Source organism: Artibeus jamaicensis, unplaced genomic scaffold (assembly GCF_021234435.1).
Source record: "Artibeus jamaicensis isolate MK-2021 breed Jamaican fruit bat unplaced genomic scaffold, CSHL_Jam_final scaffold_612, whole genome shotgun sequence".
In the NCBI taxonomy this organism is placed as follows: Eukaryota; Metazoa; Chordata; class Mammalia; order Chiroptera; family Phyllostomidae; genus Artibeus; species Artibeus jamaicensis.
Window position 1 is genome coordinate 1646493 of NW_026522049.1, and position 24366 is coordinate 1670858.

Genomic DNA, 24366 nt, shown 5'->3' on the forward strand with positions numbered 1-24366 from the left:
TTTAAGATCAAACTTCTGCATGTCACTTATTAATGCATTCATAGTGGGTATGTCTTTTTTATTTAGTTTTTTAAATCCTGGCCTGAAGATGTTTATTATTAATTTTAGAGAGAGAGAAAGGGAGCGGGAGGGAGGGAAAACCACCCACCGGTTGCTTTCTCTATGCACCCCAACTGGGGACTGAACCCGCAGCCTGCCAGTGTGGGGGACCGCGCTGCAACCCCCAGAGCCCCGGCCAGGGCGTGGCTCTGCCCTGGCCAACACTCTCTCCCAGGCTGTGGCTGGCCCGCCCACCCTCCCGGCACGGCTTTGGCAAAGCAGAGGTGTGTAATTCTGACCAGGTCGGTGTGTCAATGATCTCCCTCAGGGCCGTGCCTGTGGTATTGTATGTAAAATAGCATCACAGCTACACCCAAGGCCTTCTAGATTTTTCCTCCTGCACTATTTCTGGGAGTCCTGTAGTTCTGCGCTTTCCGTGTTGGTCTGTGATCCATTCTGAGTCACTTTTTGTAGAATCTCTGTAGTATGTGTCCGGATTCACTGTGTGCAGCTGGCCCAGCACCCGGGTTCCGACGGCTGCCTTCTCCCCACAGCACTGCCGGTGCCCCCTCGTCACAGGCCAGGGGACTGGAGTTCGGTGGGCCCACCTCTGGGCACCCCGTCTGCAGCGTGCAGTTTGGACGGGCAGCCCTCTGCCGGGGCCTCTGACAGCCACCGCGTCTCCCGTCCAAACGCCCTGCCCTCTGGTCCGAGATGCAGTCCCGGCATCCGGGCCCCCGGGGTGCCTCTGTCCCCGCTGCTGTGGGCACCACGCCCAGTGAGCCCCGCTCTGCCCCTGCGGCACGAGGACCCCCTGACAGCTCACAGACACACCCTCCTCTGCCCCCGGGTTGTCCTGCCGCCCTCTGGAGCTGCCGGCCCAACGCACCAAGGAGGCAGCGTGTCCCCCTGCTGGCTTTTCGTTCCCGTTTGCGCAGCAACGAGATCACTTAACAGCGTGCGTCCTCTTTCCAGACTATTGTTTTTTATGGAAATATGCCTTCCTTCTTAGAGCTCACAATCTATCTGGTCTCAAAGACCTCCTTTCTCTCTCGAAGCAAATGAACAAAGGACTTCTATTCTGCCACTGCAAACCTGGGCTGAAGAGACAACTGCTTATGCGGCCACCAACTCCACTCGGGGACATTGCTGGCGCCTGCTGCTGTTACCCCAGAGTCTTGGCTCCGCCCTCCTCCCCAGGCCGGCGCACACAGCAAGGGCCCGGCCCCCTGACCAGTGCGGGGGAGCCCGCACAACTCTGGTTCCGGGTCTTCCTCTTCTCTGTGTTGGGTGCAATGGCCCCCAGCACGGGGGGAGGAGTGCCACACACAGCTGAAGTGGGCAGGTGCCGCTCTCCTTGCAAAAGCTTTCATCCTGTCACTTCCCCCTGGGTGTGCAGGGCTCCACCGGCCCAGAGGGGACAGTGCCGCTGGTCCCCCAACACACCCACAGGGGACTCATCTTTCACACCCCTCCGGTCTAAGACAAAGACCGATTGCGTCTCACTCCACGCTGCGCAGGGGACTTCGTCCACCCCCCCTACTTGGGAGAGCACCGCCCCATAGACCTTGACCTCAGCAGGGACCGAACGAGAAAGTGCACAGGCTGACCCTGACCCTGACTATCCAACAGGACACAGGGCCACAAGCCTCGGCCAGTGACTTATTTCAAGTCACGGGCAGAATGGGTCCCCACTAGTTTTAAAACCATCCAGGGGCTGTGAGACTCCACTGGGTCACCTGGATGTGAGAAGCATGCCTGACTTTGACAAGACAGATAAAAAAGGTGGCGCTCTCTCTCCACAATGGGTATGACGTCTCTGCCGGTGGGAGAAAAGCCTGTGTCAAAAGAGGCTAAACCCTGACAACCACGTTCTTGGCCTTTTATCTGGAAACAAAAAGAAGGAGGCAAGTCCTCAAACCGCCACCCTTTCTCCCAGAGAAGCACCATATTTATGTCCAACGTTAGCTTCCTGGTGGGCTGCTTCGCCATTTTGTACTGACTGTGGATACTTTATTAAAAGTATGTATATTAAAAGTCCTAAAGGAAGTCGTAGGCTCAAAAATCATTTTGCCAAAAAGAAATACACTTGCTAAAAATCAACTGTTTGCCAAAAACGAAGACCAGTCCCTTAAACAGGGTCAAGGACAGTTTGTTTAGACTTATGGCACTAAAAGCCACAGCAACCCAGAAGCAGAGGACCTGGATGGACGGGGTTGAGACCCACGCAGGGACGGCAGGGCATGGGGGCAATCGCAGGGGACAGGCCCTTCTGCACGTTTGTTTTCGACCACTGGACTCCCAGAGAAGTGTTTCTGGTGCTACATCCCGAGTCCGAGCACTGAGCACCAGCCAGCGGTGCGTCCCCTCTGGGCCGCCACCCGCTCGTCTGCAGCGGAGGAGTGATGTGCGGACTCTCTAAAGCCTCCCCGGGCTGTGAACTGTTTTCATTCCATCACTTGTCTTCCTAAACACCCACAAGTGCTCCAGAAAACCACGGCTTTGTCACGTTCAAGTGGGGAGCGACGCAGCAGCAGGGCCGCCTGCCTGTCCAGCAAGGCCTCCCTCTGCACTGAGCGTTTTCCCTCGCGCCCCGTACAGCCCCTCAGGAGCCGCCCCCCACCCCCACATTGCACCAGAGCCCACCTGGAAGCATTATCCGCGCCCCCATTTCTCAGGTAAGAGCGATCGCCCCAGAAGGCTGCAGGTTTTCCACAAAGATGAGAGAGGCAAAATGCTTACCGCAGAAGCGGTCCGCTCACCAATCTGCAGGGTCCTGCCTGGTCCTTATGGTCGGGCGACAGCTCCAAAGTGTCCTCGAGTCCACGTGAGGCTTCCTGGGTGAAAACTGTCACAAAACATCAGGTGGTGAGCCACTTTTCTCAGCGAACATGAAATGACCCTCCCACGCCCGATCACTCGATTTCGGCACACACTCTCTTCTGTCAGATAAATACTGCACCTGCTTCCCCCACCCCCAGCTTACTGTCTGACGGGAGACTCACAGGTAAAAATGGTGCGTATTTGAGGTGGACGAGGGGATGCTTTCATTCACAGTTACTCTATGAAGACACACCCATCACCCCAACCTTCTTTGTGTGTGTGGTGAGAATACAACCTACCAGCCAAGCGTCAGTCAAGCACACCATCAAGCGTCACTAAGTGTCGTCACCCCAGAACTGAGTCACCTCGTCACTGAAGCCCGTGCCCTCCGACCAGCCCGCAGCCCCGGGGAACCACCACCAGGAGCCTGACTCTCCTCCACGCCGCACAGACGTGAGGTCAGGCAATGCTTGTGCTTCTGTGTCTGGCTTGTTTCCCTTAGGACAACGTCCTCCGGCTCCCTCTGTGTGGCTGCAAATGCCAGGACGTCCTCCTTGTGGAGGCCGCGTCACATTCCGCCGTGTACGCCTGCCACGCGACCTCACCCGCTCGCTGGCGGCAGAGCCTGAGGCCACGGTGACTGACACCGAAGTGAGCATGGGGAGGACAGCTCCCTTTCCTCTGTCCCTCTCCCGGACGGGTCGCTGGGGGCACCGGTGCACGGGGGGAGCATCGGGGGTCAGCTTTGAAATGGGCACAAAGACAAATGGAACTAAGGCAGCGGATGAGGGCCTAGACATGGGAGCGCCCACCCATTCCTCCCTGCTAACATTTTCCCCAATCCAGTCACTTCAGAACCACTGCTTGTAAAAGCGGGCTGAAAAGTAAAGTCCTGTTCTCACGCTAGCTAGACCGTTACATATATAAAGCAAACTGAGCTCACCAGACATCCATACAACTTGACCCTTATACCCAGAAATTTTAGTGACTCTTCTCCACCACTTAACAAAGCTTTGACTTTTTTTCTTCATGTGGCTTTGTAGCCGAGTTTATTTTGAAGTCTTTTGGGTAAGCACACTGCACAATGGAGGGTGATTTTACTTTTGCTATGGCGTGTTCTAGTCGCTGCTGTCTGGAACGTTCTGTGAGGACGGCTACTGAGCAGGAGAGAGGTCCTGGGGGACAGAACTTTCGGAGGTAACTATAGGCAGCCACGCAGGGCCGGGGGGGGGCAGTGGGGGCAGCACAGGGCTCAGCAGTCACTGCGGAAGGCCGTCCAAGGCAGCGGAGGAGAACAGTTCAGAGCGAGGGCCGGGGGTGGCGTGGCCTGAGCCTGCCTCTCCGATCCACCATCATCAGCTCGGGGACTCAGGCTGGAAAACAGCCCTGGGCATTGGCCTAGAGGCCAGTGGGGTGGGGGAGCCCGGGGGAAGAGAAGGACTATCTCACAGGGGACCTGCGCCATCTAAGGCTTTGTCATTGTTTTCGAGCCAGGTACAGGGGATCCTGAAATGCTTCTTCAAACTAGAGACTTCCAGAGACCCTGACTCAAGCCCCCCGCCCCCAGCACACAGCCCCACCCTTCCTCTCCCAGGAACCGGTCTTTGGTCTTGGAGACCAAAGGAGCTGAGACTCAGTGCTCTCTGAGTTTTTGCGACTCTCACAATTTGATCACGACCTCATTCCGCGGTTTGGTCCCCACCTCCACCTCAGCTACAGAAAAAGAGCCGACTTTTAATGCCCCTCAACAGACCCTGACGGACAGCCCCCGCTCTGCTCTGAAGGGGTGACAGCCATCTTGTCCCTTCAAAGTGCAGTAACAATGGGACACTCACAGGCCCCTCCCTCCTGCCAAGACTCTGCCACCTGCAGTTTCTCCCTGCCGGGGTCTCCTTCCAGCACCTTCAAAAAGCTGTTTTTACGATTCTGCCCAGAGTTTACAGTTCTTCTCATCTGCAGGAGGTTTGGTTCCACGGGAGCCACTCTGCCATGAGCAGAAATGGACATTCTTCTTGAGCATTAAAAACAGTTCACGAAGAAAACATCGAGCCCCCACACCCAGACGGGAGTGTTGGGAGCAGGGGAAGGGAAGGAGGACGATGGACAAGAGAGTCTAACTTTTGAATAAATGTGTCCATTTCTCCCTCGTAAGTGAATACAGACGGTTCTGTGCTTTAATTTTTTATGTACATGAATTTTTATCTCAATTCATCTACCTGGCGCACAATTTCTCGGGCAAGTGACCCGACATCCCTGGGGTCCGCCCCCCACCCCGGAACAGGCGGTGCCCGGTACCCACCGCTCCACTCCGACGCACCGCCCGGGGGCTGCCCAGGTGAGGGCTGAGCCCCCGTTGGCCTTTGAGGTCACCTGTTCCGTATCCTTCTGGTCGCCACACAGACATTTTTACAATAAATAAATAAACAGAGTTGACTATGAATGTGGAGAGTATTAAGATAAGAACTACAAATACAGGAAGCTGCTGATTCATTGGAGGGGACTTTATCGCCCTGGGCACCGTCCGGAATCTGCACTGATGCCCATGTTAACAGAGATGGGGGGGCGCTCTGCTGAATTTCAGCAGTAAACAAACTGGCATCTGCATTTATATTCTTACGGTCTTTGCACAGACTTTATTACTCTATAAATGAGTATGGTTTTGTGCACCTATTAAAAAATAGTCATATTAAAATGTTCTGCAGAAATACCTTGGTCTAAAATCAGGCTTATAAAAATCAGGTAATAAAAATACTGTCCCTGGAGCCAGTTTTGGGGAAGTATCATAGAGTCCGAAATCCAATCACTGCACAGCAGCGTAACATAACTAATAAAAAAGGTTTTGTAATTATAGCTCCTGAGGAATTAATTGAGCTGCATTCACGATTCTGGAGAACACTTTCCCCCGGTGAATAAAGCTCTTTCTTTCGCTCAGGTCTCCAGCTCGGGCGGGGCCGCAGATCCGAGCCGACGTCAGCCGTGGAGGGCTGCTGGAGGTCCGAGTTTGCTCTCGGGTAAAATTCTGTTGTTTGCCTAAATAATTTAAACCTGGTTCTGAGCTCTCACCAACCTACATGACGGAACATTTATTATTAGTCAGAACTGGGCTCCTGCCCAGTTCCACTTCAGTCTGAAACGGTGCAGGCTGCAGCCTTGTCTGTCTTGGCAAACAGGCCGAGACCCACCGGTTCTGCAGCCGCCCTTCTGGACGCCCTTGTCCGCAGGAGCAGGACAGCGCCTGCTGTGGCGTGTGCTGGACGCCGTGGGATTCTGAAAAACAGGGAACGAGCCTTCATTCCCTCAGTGGAATTGCCCTCAGTGGAGTCCAGGAAAAATCTCAGGGTCAAAATGTACATTTGACAGCCTTTTGGACACAGATGTCCCTTTTGGTGCTGCTCAATGGTATAAAAATGGAAAGCGGGCTGTAAAAAGCAGAGCTGTGGAACATGTAGAACAAAGTGATGGAAATGGCAGAAAAAATTCTGTTTTCAGCAGAATTCTGTCGTACAAGGAGAAATGCTACTTGTACAAATTCCTGAGCGGAGGGTGGCGTGCAGAGTGCTTCCCAAGCGTGTACAAAACACGAACCCGCATCAGAGCGCACGTGGAACGCTTCTCAGTTTCTTTCTGAGTTAGCCTTCACTTGTGGTTTCTGTTAAAAGGGGGGAAAAAAGCGGACTAAGTTCTTCCTGGGGCCTTCCCGGGGCCGTCTCGGGGCCACACGGCTACACACCCGCACCAGCGCCGTCTCCTGTGAACATCTGGGCCGCCGTCTCCGGTCATGCCTGTGGGACGTGTGAGGTCATCTCTTTGGGTGTTTGTGCAGCTGAAGAATAATGGGAACCGGGGCAACGGCGATGGATTCCCTCGCCCAAAGTTTTAAGCCCCTTGGCCCTTTTCCTGTTCCCTCTCCGATTTGCTCAGCCCTGCAGCAAAACGGGTGTTGAATCCATCAGCGAGCACGGTCTGCTTCCAATCTTTGCGAGTCTGGCCCCTGCTCCCTCCACACGGGTGCGCCAGGCCCTCCCTGCAGACCCCACGTTTGGACACGCGCTCCCTGTCCTTCCTGCACGCCTTTCACGCACGTCCTCTCACCAGGCTGCAGGCGCTGCCTCCCGTGACTGTCCTCTCCTGCCCTCGGCACTCCAACCGCATCCTCATCGGCCTCGCATTGCAGCTGCAGCCCATCCACAGGCGGCTCAGGCCAACTCAGGGCTGGGCGTCGGTGACTGTGGTTTGTGCTGAACCGGGACAACGGTGCTCCTGGACGGTGGGGGCAGGGTGCGCACTTGACATCAGCACTTAGATGTCTTCTACGTTCCTACAACTTTTTCCTGTCTTCAGTCGCCTCTATGCTTCATAGTCCCCCCACCGTCTCCCCTTTCCTCCGTCCTTGCTCCCCCCTCCCTCCGTCCTTTGCTGGTTTCAGCCGTGTTTCCAGGGACGACCCAAACGTGGCTCGTGTCCTGCACCATGTGGACAGTCCTGACGCCCAGAGGTCTGCTTCCCTCTCCCAGCGCCTCTGTGGAAGCACTTCGCTGGAGGCAAACTATCCTTAAACGACCCTCTCCGGGCCCACCCCCTTTTCTCCTGCACCCTTCCAGAAAAGGCGCCCGTGGGAGCGATACAAGGCAACTTCCAACGCAGAGGAACCTGTACATGTGGTGCCCACGTGGCAGGGTGCCCCCCTCCCTGAGCCTCGAGGAAGCGCTGCTGTTGGGGGTGAGGGGGGGCTGTTCTGAAGGAGGCTGTCCGGTACGGAGACAGACCTGCTCTCCTCCAGAGGGTGACGCGGAAGACAAGGACGGGGCCCCTGCGGACACACGCAAGTCCACACCGTTCATCAGCGCTCAGTGTGCAGACCTGGGGCAATGCTTCAGCCTCCTGGGCCAGGTGCCTCTGTGCGGGCCGGGCTCGCTGCTGGGAAGGCCGGCTCTCTTTGCAAAATCACCAGCAGGAAAGCAGGGGACAGAAATGACCCACGAGGCACAGAGTGAGAGATTATCTTCACCAAACACTTACTTACTGCAGGTGTCTTCGTACAAAATTTATCATACAAGCAATTACTCATCATATAAAAAGCACAACATACCAACACACCAAAAAAAAAAGGCGGCATCCACAACCTCACGTGTGACACCTAGTTTGATCTTTTGTTTCTAGTCATCTCAAATTTATTACTGAAGCAGATGAAGAACTCTCCATTTGTTATTTTCTTCCCAAACAGTCACCCTGTGTGCCAGTGATACATAATGAACGAATCCTACCTTTTCTCCAGTTTCTGAAATGCCCCAGCTGTCTGCATTCTCAGTCTAACTGCACAGTGAGAGCACAGCTGCAGGTTCCTCCCTATTCTGTTCGTCCGCACGTCCTGGAAGCGGTTCTGACGCACCTCGACTGTCATGGGGAGCAACTGCGTCGTACAGAATTGCACAGAGACTTTGATCGGGAGGCACTTTCTCTGTTAATTTAGGGAGAACCGGTATCTTTTCAGTGAGTCTTTTCGACCAGAAACATTGTATGTTTCTCCATTTCAATCTCATGCATCTCAATATGATTGAGTTTAGTTGGGTTTTTTAAATGCACCCGGTATGTTTCCTTTCTATTTATTGCTAAATTTTCCTATTTTCAGTGTTATTAAAATATCCCCCCTTACACTTCGATAGCTTATATTTTACAGGAAAGGTATTGCTCTTTTAAAACTGCATTTTGGGACTGGCTTTCTAAATTGCCAATGTGAGCAGTTTTCGATTGATTCTTTGTTTATTTTCCAGGAATCACGTCAGATTGCTCCTCGGTGCCTTTCTCTTTCCCGTTACTGCTGCGGGACCACCCTCACTGCCAGGAATCAGAATTGCGTTCAAGTCCGAGCGTTGGCCCAGACGTCCAGAGACTGGACGCTTCTGGTCATATCTCGAGAGCGAGTATTGACTTGACGATGCCTTTCACCATCAGCTGCTCTATTTCCAGAGCACGTGTTAAAACTGAGATGAAGTTTACATCTGTTGAAAAAAAAGCCCAGAGATCTTAATGACACAATTCTGTGGGTGACACATAATCACAAAACCAGCACCAACGTCAAGACATGAACGTGCCCACTGAGGCAGACTGTCTTGTGTTCCTCTTCCCCGCCAGCCCTCACGCCCCCGAGGCAGCCCCTGCTCTGACGCCTGCCACTGTGGGATTGGTTTGGCTGGCGGTGTGACTTTAATTAAAGGGATCACACCACGCCACCTTCTGTTAAACAGACGGTGAGATCCAGCATTGTCCCACGAACCAGTAGTTCATTCTCCTTTAGTGGTTCTCTCCACAGTACACACTTGTATGTGAAGTTTCTTTTATCCATCTTCTGTGGGTAGACATTTGAGCCGCCCTCCTTCTTTTGTTGACATGGTTGCTATGAATATTTCTGAACCAGTCTCTCTGTGAACACACATTTTCGTGTCTCTTGGGTAAATAGCAAAGAGTAGAGTTTCGAGATCACACAGTAGGTACATAGTTAAATTTATTTTAAACTCCAGTTTTCCAAAGTCTTTGCGCTATGTTTATAACTTTTCATTTTGACGTCCTTTTAAACACACAGAAGAGTTGCAAGAAATAGTACAAAAAATCCTTGAACAACTTTTATAACTATTAAAACATCGTAATAGCTTACGTTTTATAGGAAAGTTACCGCTTTTTTTCAATAGTTTACACGTTTTGCCCTGTTTGCTTTTTCCTTCTCTTCTATTATCACATATATACATACACATCTTATACATATTATTCTTTCCAAAGTTACTAGATGATTGGGCAAGTTTGGGCCCTGGCTTCTTGGTAGTTTCGTAATCCACCCAAAAATGGCCTCGTCCTTTGAGTTTGGTTGATTTGTTTTGGGACCTTCTTCCACTCCGCTGTATGCCCACTTTCGTCATTATCCAATGTCTCCAAATAACTGTGTTGCAGACAGTACTTTGTCCAGGGTTTGTAACTGTCATGTGTCACAAGGAGTGTTGGTCTGAAAAGAGCCATGTCACCACGACAGACACAGAAGTGCCCAGAACAGCGCTGCGGAGCACGCCCAACGTCCCCCGTCCCCCGTGCGCTTCCTTCCGCCGTCATCGTCATGGTGTGGACCACACGGCAAACGGCCCCGGCCTCATCAAGTGGCCCGAGAGCCCACTGTGCAATGTCCGCTTCTTATGGGACCGGTCTCAGTGTCTTGTGACAGTAACATCAAAGTTTCCGGTTGTTCTAGAACCTGTGGACATCGGAGCACCATCGCCGACGGTGGAACAATGAGAAGCAAGGCTGATGAGAGTGGACAACCGCTGCTGAGCAGACTGTATCGCCCAGGAACCCCTTCACAATCACAGAGCAAAACCCAGCTGCTCAGCAAACCCTGCTGGTCACCATGTATTGATCTTTCAATGCGGTGTGTGAGTCCAGATTCTATCTCATCTATCGATCAGGCGTTGACACTCACAAATTAAACTAATCTGTGTCTTCTTCTTTGAGTGCTCTCTGTCACAGTTCTCTGTGAGGACAGTGTCGGCTTCACAGAGGGAGTTCAGGGAGCGGAGAAGTCATTTCCTTGAGAACATGAAACGCTGCCACCGTGAAGCGACCCGAGTCCGGCTGTTTAAAAGGAGTTACTTCTGTGATGAGTTTCTCAAGGTCTCAAGGTTCTCAGCCTCCTCAGGTTTTTCTCTCCCTCATAAATAAATTTGAGCCTGTGATAATATCCTCAAAGCCATGCGCTCCATCAAACGCACCAAATTCACCTCCACACCTTTCCACACGGCAGTCTTGTCAGAGGTTTACAATCCCATCTGCGTCCATGGCTATAGCGGCTTCATTTCCATGCTCGTGTCTACTTTTAAATGTTTTTAGAGTTTAAAATTTGAGAAACTTGTATTCTTTCAATTCTTCATTTTTTAATTTGGTCTTATTTTCCCACATAGAGTCAGTTCTTGCACTTATACACCCAAAATTGGCTTTCCAATTTGTTAAAATCCGTGTTCCTATTAATTCCTTGTTTCTTTTTCCAAGTTTATTTAATTATGTATTCTGACTTCTTATACTATGTACCAATTTCAATCACTTTAATTCCTTTTTATTTGATAAGTACAACAAAAGCACTCAATTCTTAAAAAATGACTTCAGCTCTGGCACATGTTTTGATTTAATTTTGCTGTTACTGTTATTTCCAAAATGGCTCTAGTATTACAAAGTTTATTAAATCATTATAAAAGCATTGTGAGCAAAAATGACTAACATGAACAGTTGCTGAAGATATTGTTTTAAATAGAAATACTGAATGATAATCATGCATCTACAGAATCATCCCGTTTTTACTGATATAATTATTAATTCGACAAGTGCTCACAAGCATCCGGGGGGCAGGAAACATCTTGTGGAAGTATTTTTGTTCCGGTGGATACTGCTAGGCACCTGAAACACGCAGACCGACCACGCGTAAGAAAACTTCATTACAGGCATCTGCACAGGGTTAAACAGACGCAGCGAGTCTACAGGGTGGGGAACGGCGGTGACCTGTCTGCCCTTGTGAGACCAGGGTCACCACTTCACCACGCCGCCCCGAGGGCCACGTGAGACGCGCCAGGCACTGCACAGCTAGAGGCTCTCTCCCCACGCAGACGGGCTGTGGTGGGCTCAGCCGGTATGAGAGGGGCTGGCACTGCCTGCAGTCGAAAGCATTGCGCCCAGGCAGGGCCGTGGGGGACCCGAGGAGAGACGCGCGCATGGGATTTTCCCAACCGTGTGTCACATGATGCAGGCGCGCATTCCAGCCGCGCAGTGACGGCTTAGGCACGAAGGGTTCGCCAGGTAGCGGGTAGCCTCTTGGCGGAGAGGCGGCATTCTCACGGAGAATTAAAAACCAGTGCTTGCTGTTAGCCAGGCACACACAATTCTTCTTGTGCTCAAATATGCTTTACGTTACCTGGAAGAGGTTTCCTGGCACGGGGCCTGCTGTGTAACTGGGGAAACCACTGTGTACCATGAAAACACACTGATGTGAAAGCCAGTCCAATGAGCCACGGGCTGATGGGAGAAACAGGCAGCAGAGGAAAGCGCCCCCTTCCGGAGCGCGCACGGGACGCTGGGGGGAGGGGCCGCCTAGGGCCTCGAGGTCAGAATGAAGGCAGTGTTCAAACACCCCAGGAAAGAGTTCAAAGTCAGGGAGGTGATTACCTTAACCGTGAAAGGGGTTTTTTTTTTGCTGTTGAAATACACATTTCGCTCTCCTGTTTGAAATGTTCAAATGTCTTTGAGATCTCGACATTTTGTTCTCTGCAGTGCCTTTCCTGGGAGAGATTCCCAAATGCCTGAACTGGGACTAGAGGGAAACACTTGCTCTCCAGTGATGCTCAGAGGGTGGGGCAGCAACACGCATTTTCAGTCTAGATCAGCTACAGCTAGGGACCCCCAAAATGTGGCTTGGGCTTGACTGAGGGTGAGCCCAACGTCCTGGATGGTGAACTAGCTATCCTGGACATCTGGGTCTCTTAGCTGTACCTCTTGGGTCATCTATTTTACTCTAACACAAATCACTATAGATGAGCATAGTGATTAAATTAAATTAAAAAAAAAAAACCAGTGGAAGGACTCCTCTGGAGGGTTTGGGGGCAGGGGAATCTTAGCCCACGAGCCTCCAATATTTCCCCCCCATTACTCAGACGGCCACCTCCAGACCAGAGGCTGCCTGGGTCTCGCTGACATCCTTCTTGCTAACTTCCTTCTTCCTTCTTGTCTCCATGGAGACCTCCACCTGTCACTCCACTCCCAGGGGCCAGGCCCTTTTCTCACCCTGTTATTATTATTGTTATTAGCCACATGCTCTGCTGCCCCCAGGCAATGGAGAAAACAGGAAACGCAAACTCTCATTACTGGGCAGGAATGTGCAAGAAAATAAACTCAAAGAAATTCAAAAGAAGGAAATACCGAGATAAAAGCCGACATTAATGAAAAAGACGTCCCTCCCCAGAAGTGATGTGATCAGCCAAACAAATGCTTGTTCTTTGAAATGACTAATAAAACAGAGAAACCTCAGGCAAACAGGATCAAGAAGCTGAGGCACAGATGCCATTGAAAACCAACAGAAAAAGTCCTAACACACAGATCAAGAAAAACGGTGAAAACCACACGGGGATAACATGAACACCTGTTCATGACTCTGAAAACACAGAAGCAGACAGCTTTTCTGGGGCATGTAACAGCAGAATGGGCCCCAACGGTCACACGGGCAGGGCCCAGACTCACTGCGCTGGACTCTCGGTCCAGGACTGCGGCCCTTCCCCTCTCGCCCGCAGGCTGCCTGCTGCCGGGACTCTGCAGAGCACCTGCTTCGCCGCTGTGCTACTGTTACCAACGGGGACAGGGAAGTGAAGGGAAGGGCTGCGCGAGTAGGTCAGCTCACTCCGCCCTGCGCTCTGCACTGCGGGTTCCAACTACCGGACACTCCGCCATCACCCCCTCCGGTTTCCCGAGTCTCCACAAGGTGTCAGCAGTTCGCCCGTGTCCTCTGAATTCCCAGCGTCCACACATTTCAGCTGCTTCTACGTCTTCCGCTGACACTGACACACCGCTGGTCTCCACCGCCCCCGACCCCCGTGCAGACCGCCGCTTCCAACCCCATCCGCGCACATGCAGGGAAATGACAGCCAGGATGCAGGGCGGAAGGGTGAACGCGGTTGTCTTGGTGTGGTGGAGTTAGAGACTTTTTTCCTTTGTGTTTTTCAGTTCTCTATCTTGAGGCTTGATTATACTTTTAAAATTATTTACTTTTTAATTCAAAAGCAAACATGAATACATTCTAATTTTTTTTAAGATTTTAAATTTATTTTTAGACAGAGGGGAAGGGAGGGAGAGAGTTAGAGAAACATCAATGTGTGGTTGCCTCCCACATGGCCCCCACTGGGGACCTGGCCCACAACCCAGGCATGTGCCCTGACTGGGAATCAAACCAGCAACTTTTTGGTTCACGGCCCACGCTCAATGCCCTGAGCTACACCAGCCAGGGCCATTCTAATTTCTTAAAATATGTCAAATATACAAGATAAAGTTTCCTTTGGCACCACTCAAAATCTGAGTCCCTCTTCCTGGAGGAAATCACTCAGGTTGGCCTGCGTCCAATGTGGCTCTGCTCTGAGTTTAAATCTTGTGCGTACGCCCATTTCTCTGCAGGTTTCGTACGTAGGGGGGGCTGATTTAACATCTACACTGTTTTACGCTTTACCTCTTGTTCTGCAGGTTGTATTCTGGTCACCTAACGGTATCGTCTGAAGACCTCTCCACAGTGGTCTGCAGGGATCTGCCTCACTTTATGGTATGTGCTGCATACCAGCAATAAATGGTGGTGCATTTATTCCAGTTCTGATGTTGCCAGTTTGGCGGCTGCCGTGCACGCGCTGCTCCGGTGAGCACACTTGTACTCTCACACCGGCCACGCGCAAGCGTGTCTCTAGGGCACAAGGCGAGACTGGAGTTACGGAGTCACAGATCGCACACGTTTCCCACTCGAACAGACACCGCCAACCTGTGCTGCCGAGGAGCGGTAACAACGCCCTTACAGGAGCAGTAAGAGGAGCCGTGTCTGCATCAGCAGCAGTATTTCACACAGCGAGTCTGCGCTTCCCGGTGAGTAAAAGATCACACTCCTGTTCCAACCTGCCCCTCCTTCCTAGTGAGGTCGAGGCTCTTCTATTTATTAGTCACTTGTATCTCTTCTTTGAGAAACAGGAGGCCGGTTGTGACTTTTGTCCGTTTTTCCACTAGGATTTTGTCTTTTTGAAACAAGTGTCTTTATGTTCTAAATATCAGTTTCGCTTCGCTGAAGTGCACCCTTTTGTGCCTCTTTCACAGAGGGACTGCCGATGGCTGGCTAGCTCAGTCCCTGCACTGCTGAGGTGTTCTCTACAATGTATGCACAGAGGGTTTCGTCTGCGTGCATTTATTCTACAGTTATTAGGAACATCGGACATTTAGCAGGTGTTTATTCTGACAGCCATCTTGAACTACAAGTCTTTTGCGATTTAAAAATGTCCCTAAAAGCAAGCAAACATACAAACCCTAAACCTTTGTATTATGCCTTAAAAATGAAGCTGTTTCAGCTGGAGTGTGGTTACCCAGCTCCTGCGCGGCCCGTGGCCCTGTGGTCCGAGAGCAGGAGACGTGCGTCCGCTCACCAGGGGCCCTGCCCAGGGGAAGGCTCTGCCTGCCACTCCTGTCTGATTGCTCATTACCATCAGGTCTCCTCCGCAATAATGACTAGCGTTACACAGTATAATGAGCAAGTGCATATTCATCATTTCATTTACTCTGCAACACCACCCTGGAAGGTAAGAGCTATTTTTATTTCGCACAGGGGGACTATTTTAATACTTTAAGCACACGGTATTTATTCTTCCCCGAGCACAATATGCCACGAGAAAAGCACAGCTGGGTTACTGTTTGCCGTGGCCGTGCTCCCGAGGGAAAGTGGAGGCTGCGAAAACCCAACCGGGCTGGGGCCCCCCGCCCAAACCCGTTCCTGAGAGCTAAGGGCCATGTTTGCCAATGACATCACTGCTCTCCCAGGTGTTTGCATGCATGAGGTCACTGAATCCTCACAACGCCCTGGGAGGGAAGGGCTGTGAGGACACCCCCTTATCCCGAGCCACAGAACAGAGAAGTAACCCGGCCGGGAGTACAGGTGCAGGATTTGAACCCGGGCAGACTGGCTTCAGACCTTACATGGTGCACCTCGGGGAGGCAAACGGTGGCTGTTTTGTATCATCTGCAAGCTAAGGGGTTTTTTTGTGTGTGTATTTTTAAAAGCTTGTGAAACAAACAGAAGAATAATTACATGGCCCACAAAGGCTAAAATATTCATCCTCTGGCCCTTTCCAGAAAAAAAGCTGCTGACCCCCATTCTGAGCCACCACAGGACAGGCAGGAACTGTGTGGTCTCCCTTCAGTTGGACATTAAAATAAAGGACCCAAAACTGAGCTCAGAACCATCCTTGAATGACTGTACCAAAATGTTAACCAACACTTTCAAAAAACGGTGCATCTCCTTACAAACCATTGCTAATAGTTACGTGTTTGCTGTGCACTTGCCCGTGTTAGAGCCTGAAGACAGGCTCAAGGCTGTGTTTGGAAGGCACTTCTTTCAACAGAAGGGGCCGGGGGGTGGGGGAGCCCTTTTCCAAGGAAACACCAGCAACTTGCTCCACCAGCAGCTCAGGCACACGGGCCTTGGCCCGTCGGTTTACAGTGAGGAGAAGTAATGCTCCAGCTGGTTTCTGGAGTGTCAAGGTCAAGTACAGGGAAGACCCAACTCTCTGCGCTTCCTGCCTTGCTTATCTAGGCCTGGGCAAGTCAAGACAGTGACTTAGCTTTCAACCTCAATTCTTAGCAAAGATGCCGACCTGACCGGGTCCAGTGAGAACTGGCAGAAAACCAAAAAGAACATTGAAAAAAGCACTGGGGAAGGCGCATGTCTCACAACCACTCTGGAGACGAAAGCTCAGACTTGCGTGGTTGGCCCACTTCTGGGGTGTGAACCCTTCTGCCGCGGCCAGTTTCCACTCCAGCGCTACGTCCCCGGACGCTGCGCTTGGACGCGGTGAGCACAAGCGGCTTGTGCGAGAAAGGATGGCAGGTTCACCACACGCCGCCCAAAAAAAGAAGAAAAACGCATGAACACAAATGCAGTTGTAAGAGAAAAGACGCCCCCTTGGTGACAGAATCTTTCTCTCTTCCCTCTCCTTCCCCAACGAATGTCATTGCACCCGATTACAGAGGAAAAAATGGATTTGGGACCAGAGGGTTTAAGATGGTGCCCCAAGTCGACCACGTGAGAATTCTGAGGCCTCATGGCATTCGCAGCCCCAGGCTGGGCCTCGGCTTCCTCCGGTGGGAAGTCAGCATGTGCTGGCTGTTCCATCCCCGGGCCGGGGCGGGGGGGTCACGAGGACCACAGGCAGGCCCGTGTGTCTGCGCTGGGCACATGTGAGAATGAACCACGCGGGTGAACAGTTCTCCAGGCGGGACACCTGTCAGGAGGGCGTGTGGTCCAGTGCAGGAACGGCGAGCGGGCAACTCGGAGGAGATGAACCGCGAGCTGCCTCGCAGAGGGAAGCCTCGCCAGGAGCCGCCTGGGATCACAGCTCCCGGCCCAGTTCACTCTCCCCAAAGCATCCAACCACTCACGGTTCTTCTGTGACCCACTGTCTGCCGTCCCTGAATGAGCGAAACGCTGTTTGCCAGAGGCAAAGACTCCATGGCACACACACGCAGACACGCACGCTTCTCTGACAGACGCTGCCCTTAGCATCAGCCGCCGTTTTTGTGTGCAGCCGTAAACGAAGCCCCTGCAAGAATATTCTAGAGATGCACCTGCTCCACCTGTCAGTGGCCTCTTGTGGCGTGTGGATTGTCGATGGCAGCAAGAGCGTTCTGACCCCTCCCAGGGTCCATGTTTATGCATTAAGGCATTTGCAGTATCCACTCTAGGAGCACATGAATCATAAATGAAATATTGATTGGAAAAAATCACAAATGGCTTTACATTAAAAAAAAACGTTCCTCTGAAAAGAAAAACTTCTAAACTGATGTAAGAATTCATAGCATTACAAAGCACGATGCAGCTCAAAGACTTCATTGTGATCAAATCCGTTCACATGTAGTTTTTTATGATGACTTTGTTTTTAAGATTCTAAAATTGTGTGTTCTCTGAACTTTTCATCACTTACAACATTCATTTGAATAGACGTCTCTCTTACTGAAACGAACCAGTGTGCGTTTTAAAAACCACCCATCTTCTTTGTTCACGTTCAGTGGCTGGATTGGTCCCGCCTCAGAAACCGTGGAGACAGCTCGTCAGGGCGTGATTCCAGGGACAGGTGCTGTTATCAAACATGATGGAGGAGAAATGCTAAATTTCTCTGCGGTATAATAAAGGAAGTTTGATCTTCCGTGACAGGTGAGATATTTATGGAGGTATAAACTTGTCTCTCTTGATAGGGAAGTGTGAGACCGGTGGCTAGATCCACCGTGACTGACGGTCAGCTCTGCGGACAGGACTTGTCTGGCCCGCCACTGCTGACACCCGTTTTCTAAGCATCCGGCTTCCCAGACGAGAGGAACCTGAGACCTGAGTGTCCGGCACTGCATGGGACACACTCCGGGTCTGCTGGGCAAGGCACGCCCGTCGGAAAGAGAAGCGGCAACATCAGACATGTTTGAAGGTCTTCTCTGGTGTCAAAGCTCTGGCAGTTCTCATCTCTTCTCAGCCAAGTACACCCCGTTAGGAAGCGTCTGAATGACGACAAGGAAGATGGCCCCGAGGTAAACACAGAGTGAGGGACAAGGGACCTGGGAGAGATGAGGAGCAGGGAGTTCCAAGGAGGGATGTGAGCAACCCTCGCACGTGGGACTGACCGGGGCCAAGGCACAGAGATGCACCAGAGGGTCTGAGGCTCAGTGGGACCTGGAGGGGTTTGAGCTGACCATGACAGTGACCACGTGGAAGGGGTTATGAGAAATGGCTCTGGAGTGCAGCCTGGCCCCTTTGCCCCCACCCCTGCCAAAGCAGAAGGACCAAGACTGAAACTGTGCGGAAGCCAGAGAAGAATTAAGCCAGGAAACAACAGTACACGGGCTCCGCACTTGAGTAACTCCCTGCCAGCCCACAGCCCAACCGCCTCTGGGCCGGTTCTAACCGCGCCCCGTCCAGCCAGGCGTGGGCTCCGGGCGCTGCTGGACTTGGGTGCGTGGCCCATGCTCCAGCAGCCAACTAAGGGTCCACCCTCACGGAAAACTGCAAGAGGAAAGACTCGGAAGCTTGGTACCTCACCAGGAGTCAGAGGAGACCCTGCTTTTTAAATGAAGCTGTGAAGCCTCGGCCACAGCCTCCTCCTGGCAGCCGTCCTCACGTACAGGCTCCCGCTCTCTGACGGGGCCGATTCAGACCCAGGGGGCGGCTCCGACATTGCCAATCATCACCCCCTTTTCCTGTCCATCCATTTTCTTGCTTCTAAAATGATGATAAATAGAAACCTTCCCTTCCATCCTGTGCTTTCTGACTGAAGAATTCCCTAAGTGATAGACCCCCATAAGGAACTCCAGACCAAGGCATGTGCACAGAGGGGCTGTTCAGGGGGCAGCCGGGGGAAAGGGTCGAGTGAAGGACGTGTGCTGGCACCTTCCGCGGCCCCTTCCAGACCCCACCTCCACCCCCCTCCTCACGCTCGGACCCTGCAGGCTGCTCTGTGCGGATCACATGGACGAGCTTCCTGTCTCGTCCCTTCCAGGTGGGCCCACCCGTGGGAACTGCCAGAACAGGACTGGAAGAAGGAAGGAGAGAGCACCCCAGGTTCAAGGAGAGAGGGGCGGGGACAGTCAGTTGTCTCCAGGAACCTGTGCCCACGTCCCACTGACTGAACCCCCTGGGAGCTCGGCCCTCTGCCCGGCACTCTCTACCGAGCCTTCACCTCCCAAATAAATACTTGCACTGAAGTCCCCGTCTGGACAAAGTGACCTAAGACAACCCCCCCTGGAATTACCTCAATGGCAGTCTACCTGTGGACACGGAATGGGGTGAGGTACTGGTAAGTAACGCGGCTCAAGGCTAAACTGGAATTAGAGCCGCGCCATCACGAGCGCGCTGACTTTTTTAGGCTCCACGGTGTAGCAGGGCTTTGAGTGAGGCACGGGGCGGCCCGAATCCAGGACGCTGACCGCACCCCATGCGGGTGAGGGTGCGGAGCGGGGCCAGGAGGTGGGACGCCCCGTGGTGCAGCCACCGAGGAAGGTCGTTTTCCCACAAAACTGGACAAACACTTCTCCTGTGATCCGACAGTCTCTGCTCCTTGGTATTGACCCAAAGATGGTGAAAACATATCTCTACACAGAAATGGCACGTGGATATGTCTAGCAATTTTATCCATGATGTGACACAATGTGGAAGCCACCAAGATGTCCTTCAGTGAGTGACTGGAGAAGCCACCCGCGGCCCACCCAGACAGTGGGCCACCATTTAGCACTGAGAACGAGCGAGCTATCAAACCGCACGGAGACGGGGAGGAATCTTCAGTGCGTGTGACTAAGTGACGTTCGACGGAAAAGGCCCCATTCTATGCGATTCCGCCTACGTGACCTTCTGGAACAGACTACGGACACAGGACATGGTCCGTGGTTGCAAGGGTGGGGGAGCAGGTGGAGCACCAAGGGTGTTCAGGGCAGTGGACGTGCTCTGTGTGGTGCCGTACGGTGGACACATGGGACCACGTGTTTGTCCAAACCCTCCAAAGGCACAACACCAAGACCGAACCCTAACGCGAGCAACGCGTTTGGGTGACAGTGGCGTATCAGCGCAGGTTCAGCAGCTGTAACCAACGCCCCACTCCGGTGGGGGGTGTGGATAACGGGACAGGCCCTGTCTGTGTGGGGGCAGAAGGCATGTGGGACATCTCTGTGCCTTCCACTCGATTTTGCTATAAACCTCAAACTTGTCTACAGGAGAAGGTACACCAGAGTGAAAAACGCACAGGGCTCTAGGAGTCCCCGGAGGCCACACAGCGCGGGCCCTCAGGGGTGAGGCAGTCTCGCTGTGATGAACGCCACTGGCCACCACGGGCGCTTCCTGTTCTCCTTCCCTCCCGTTCACTCCCTGAAGCAGAAGGCCGCCCCATGACTCACTGTGGCCAACGTAGTGTGCCGGGAAGTAAGGTAGACTGCGTGCTTGCCTTGAGAAAGAGGGCGTAAAAGGTTTTAAAACCCAGTGCTCTGCGGGTTCCTGTTCTTTCCTGGGAACCTGGAGTGGCAAATTCTCGGGCTGAATCTCAGAGGCAGGGCCTGGGGGCCGGCAGTCGCCTGGCAGGAGCCTCCGCGGCCCAGGAGTGGCTGACGGTTTCCCGGTAAAGGCGCCCCCGGGGACCTGGGTCCCTCACTTGCTCTGTGACAGTGGAGTGAGTCAATGCTCAGGACCCGGGGGCCCCTTCAACCTTCTCTGGGAGCCAAAGCGAGGCTGCACGAACACACACCTCAGAACGGGCGTGGTGCTTTCTAGGGGCCGTCCGTCAAAAACTGAAGTCAGGACCGTCCGAGGAACTTCTAGGTGAAAGACCATCTAGGTTCAGCATTTCAATCCAAACTTTTTTCACTCTTATTGCACAAAACATGAATTATTTTGACCCAAACCTTCTCGAGGCTTGGATTTTACTGCCTCACTGTTTGGTGGCAGTGACCCTGACGCCCCTCAGACTCTCCCTGCCGGCATTATTTATCCACGCACAGCACGGAAAGGCGGGCCTGCTCCCTTCTCAGGGACGTGTGAGTCTGTGCAGGTTCCACTCGTTCCCATTCCCCGCTCCCTTCCCGCCGAGCGCCGGTCCCGGCCATGGTCCCGCAGCGGAGCTTGCAGAGGTGTCCCGGCCCGTTTCACGGCTGCAGAGGGCGCTCAAGGGCACAACCGCCTCGGAGGGTGGTCCGAACACCCCTGCAGGGGGCTGTTTCAGATTTCTGGTTTTCAGTGTTGTAAACACTGCTATACTCTTTCATGTGGGACAGATCCTGAGGACAACCGCTTATCAGAACGACACAGAAATGCCGCTGTCTGCAGGGTGTGTGTCGGAGCCCCCTGCCCCCTCCCCAGCCCGTGCTAACTGCCAAGCCCATGCGCCGCAGCCCATGCAGTTCCCCCCCACACACACAGCACGTCCTAGGCTCAGGCGGCTGACACAGAGGGGCAGAGGGGGCCACGCAGGACACAGCCCGAGGGCCAGGCAGCGGGGAGTGGCGTGTGACTCGGACCCGCATCACGCAGCAGTGGAACGCCCGGCCGAGCACTCTCCCCGCTCACTTGAAGAGCAGGTGACACACCTCAGGAGCTGATGACATCAGGCAGAGGTTGGGGACAGAACGCTGGTGCAGCCTTGGTGGCTGTTGGCTGCTTGTGACAAGGCACTAGGACAAAGAGGGGACCTCATAAGAGGACTGCCAGCTTGACAGGGCTGAGGGTTGGGACTCCAGAGACCGCTGCACCGCGGACGGAGAGACACAAGTACTGCACCTCCGACCCTCCGATGTCCAAGCCCAGTGACCACGGAGCCACGGGTGGCAGCAGAGGGCGCGCCGAGCGCTCTGAGGCGAGACTCCAAGAGGGAACTGACCCTGTTTACGAAGCTTCCCTGTAAAAACGCACAGACAGAGAGGCACCCTGGCTAAACAGCAAGACAAACCCAACTGGGAAGTGCTCCACAGGACAACGGGCCCAGGCTTTTCAGATATATGGGTGTCATTAAAGAGAAGGAAAGGACCCTAGGGACACAAGACGACTGAAATGGTCTGTGATGCTGGACTGGAAAAATAATAAAGAGCCTTCTTGGGACAACTGGGTGAATTCCAGCAAGCAGTGCGCGTGAGACGGGAATCTCTGTCCGTGCTCGATGCGCCGAACTTGACCGTTATCCTGTGGTCATGTGTGAACGCATGTCCGTGCTGAGACACCCAGGAACATGCGGCCACCACCACCTACGCCCAGAAGGTCCCACAGTAGTGACTTGCACGCGTGTGGGCATGTGTGTGTGTATGTGTGCAAGTCCAAAGCCAGCCAACAAGCAAGAAAGGGAAAAAAAATCTAAAATAAGAGGGAGAGAATGTAGACGTGCAAAATATTAATAATTGGTGAAAACAGGAGAAGGAAATGTGGAACTTCTCACACATTACTCTTTCTACCTTTACACAGAAGAAAGGTTATGAAACGCTAACTCTTGGCGCAAGGTCACAAGCCACCTGTGAAACGCTCCGAGCAAGGCCGCGCCCACAGAGCCTCGGGTGGGACGTCAACACCCAGTGCGGTGGGGGCAGGAGTGAGAGGCTCTAAGGGCAGCTAAGCACTCGTCACGCCCTGGGCACACCTCAAGGCACCCCGCCGACCCGCACTTACCACCACCCTTCCCCACCCGCTCCACGAGCAGGACATTACGGGGAGGCTAAAGAAAAAAAGAAGTTATAGTAAGGAGAACCACTTCACAGAAGAGCTCCTCTGATAACGAGCCTCCTGCCCCTGCAGCACTTAGTCAAACGCTGAGAAGCGAACAACGTGGGGCTGCCTTTTCAAGGGAGAGGGAGCCTTCCAGTTCCGCCTGGGTCACTCCAGGGAACGCGGCGACTGGTTACTGCATCTCGGCAGCTTGTGTCCAGCCCTGTGCATTTCCGATGCTGACCCAGGGAACCGGGCCTGGGCTGGGCGCTCTGCTCGTATTCACGAACGTCGCGCGGACACCATCCCCCCTGACGACAGTGGCTGGCGGCCGAGCTGGCCCAGTACGGCTCCCGCTGTGGCGCCCCCGCTCTCGCGCCGGGTCGGGCTCCAGGCATCATGTCACCTCATCCCGGGTCAGCTCACGGGGGAGCCGAGTCCCCTGGAATCCTCGCGGACATCCATCACAGGTTCCGTCCCCTCCCAGCAGTGCTTCCCACATGTGTTTCCACTTTCGACTTAGACTCGAATTACCCTGTGACTGTTTTGTTCCCAGAACAAAGCCGTTCCAAGCAGCATGTGAGATTGCTCTGCAGCTCACATTCTGTAAAAGTTTGGGGCGGGCTGCGGTTCATGAGCTAGCCGACATGTGTAAGACCCTCCCGGGCTTGTCCCGCGGCCTCTCGCGCCAGGAAATAGCTTGATCGCTACATACCTGGTGTTTGTCATTAGCAAAAATAAGGTTTCTCGGAGCTGGAGTGTGTGTGTTTTCAGTTAGAGTTAGGTGTGGGTTTTTTTTTTTTTTTTACAGTTTTAAGATATTTACAAAGCATTCTTTATGTTGCCCATAAAAATGCAAAATAAAGTTTTCCTCTCGTCATTCCATACAAGCTTGTAAAAGATGTCGCAGCCGCAGGAATGGCCTGTGACTTCATTCCGCAATTGCAGCGCGCCGGTTAACCCTGGAAGGTGGGGCCCAGGAGGGATTATGAGCTGGTCTTCAATGCTCTGACACTTCCGCCTGGAAAAGCAGTTGTCCAGGTGCCCATCTGCAAAGTCCCAACCCAGCCCAAGCCAGGCGGTATGCGCTTGGAAAGCGAGACCGGTTTCAGTGGCCATCTGCCCAATTCCCACTCACACCCACGAAGACTGGGTACAGAAGCGTGCCGGCGTGTCTGGGCGCCGTCGTGCTGCGGCGGGGACGGGCTGACTCCACGGCACCCCACACAGGAGCTCGCCCCACCTGCCCCGGAATCCAGACCTCAGCTGACGCAAGAAGGGGGGTCACTGCTAGGAGACCTTAGGCCAGGATCTCAAGATAAACACCGCGTCACCCGCATGTGTCATCCAAACGGGGGGCATCTGGCCATTTCATTGGACAGTGTGACCTTAGCTAGCCTCTTCGCTGCCCCTCCCACCTGAAACTCCTGGCTTTTACCTGACCACATCTAATCCTGTCGCCCTCGATTTGTGTCCCCAAAATATCTGTGATGAAATCACACACTACCTTTGTCTCCTGGTTCTGTTCTTGAGGCAAG

At 53.1% G+C, this 24366-nt stretch overlaps 1 long non-coding RNA gene across 1 annotated transcript in view; it reads right to left on the bottom strand.

Annotated features, from left to right (window-relative positions):
* Positions 1 to 2822: 2822 nt before the first annotated feature.
* Positions 2823 to 24366, bottom strand: part of LOC128626447 (uncharacterized) — a 142429-nt gene continuing 120885 nt past the window's right edge. Inside the window, exon 3 of the long non-coding RNA XR_008390425.1 lies at positions 2823 to 2887. This is a non-coding gene — a long non-coding RNA (uncharacterized LOC128626447). The remainder of the gene's footprint in view (positions 2888 to 24366) is intronic.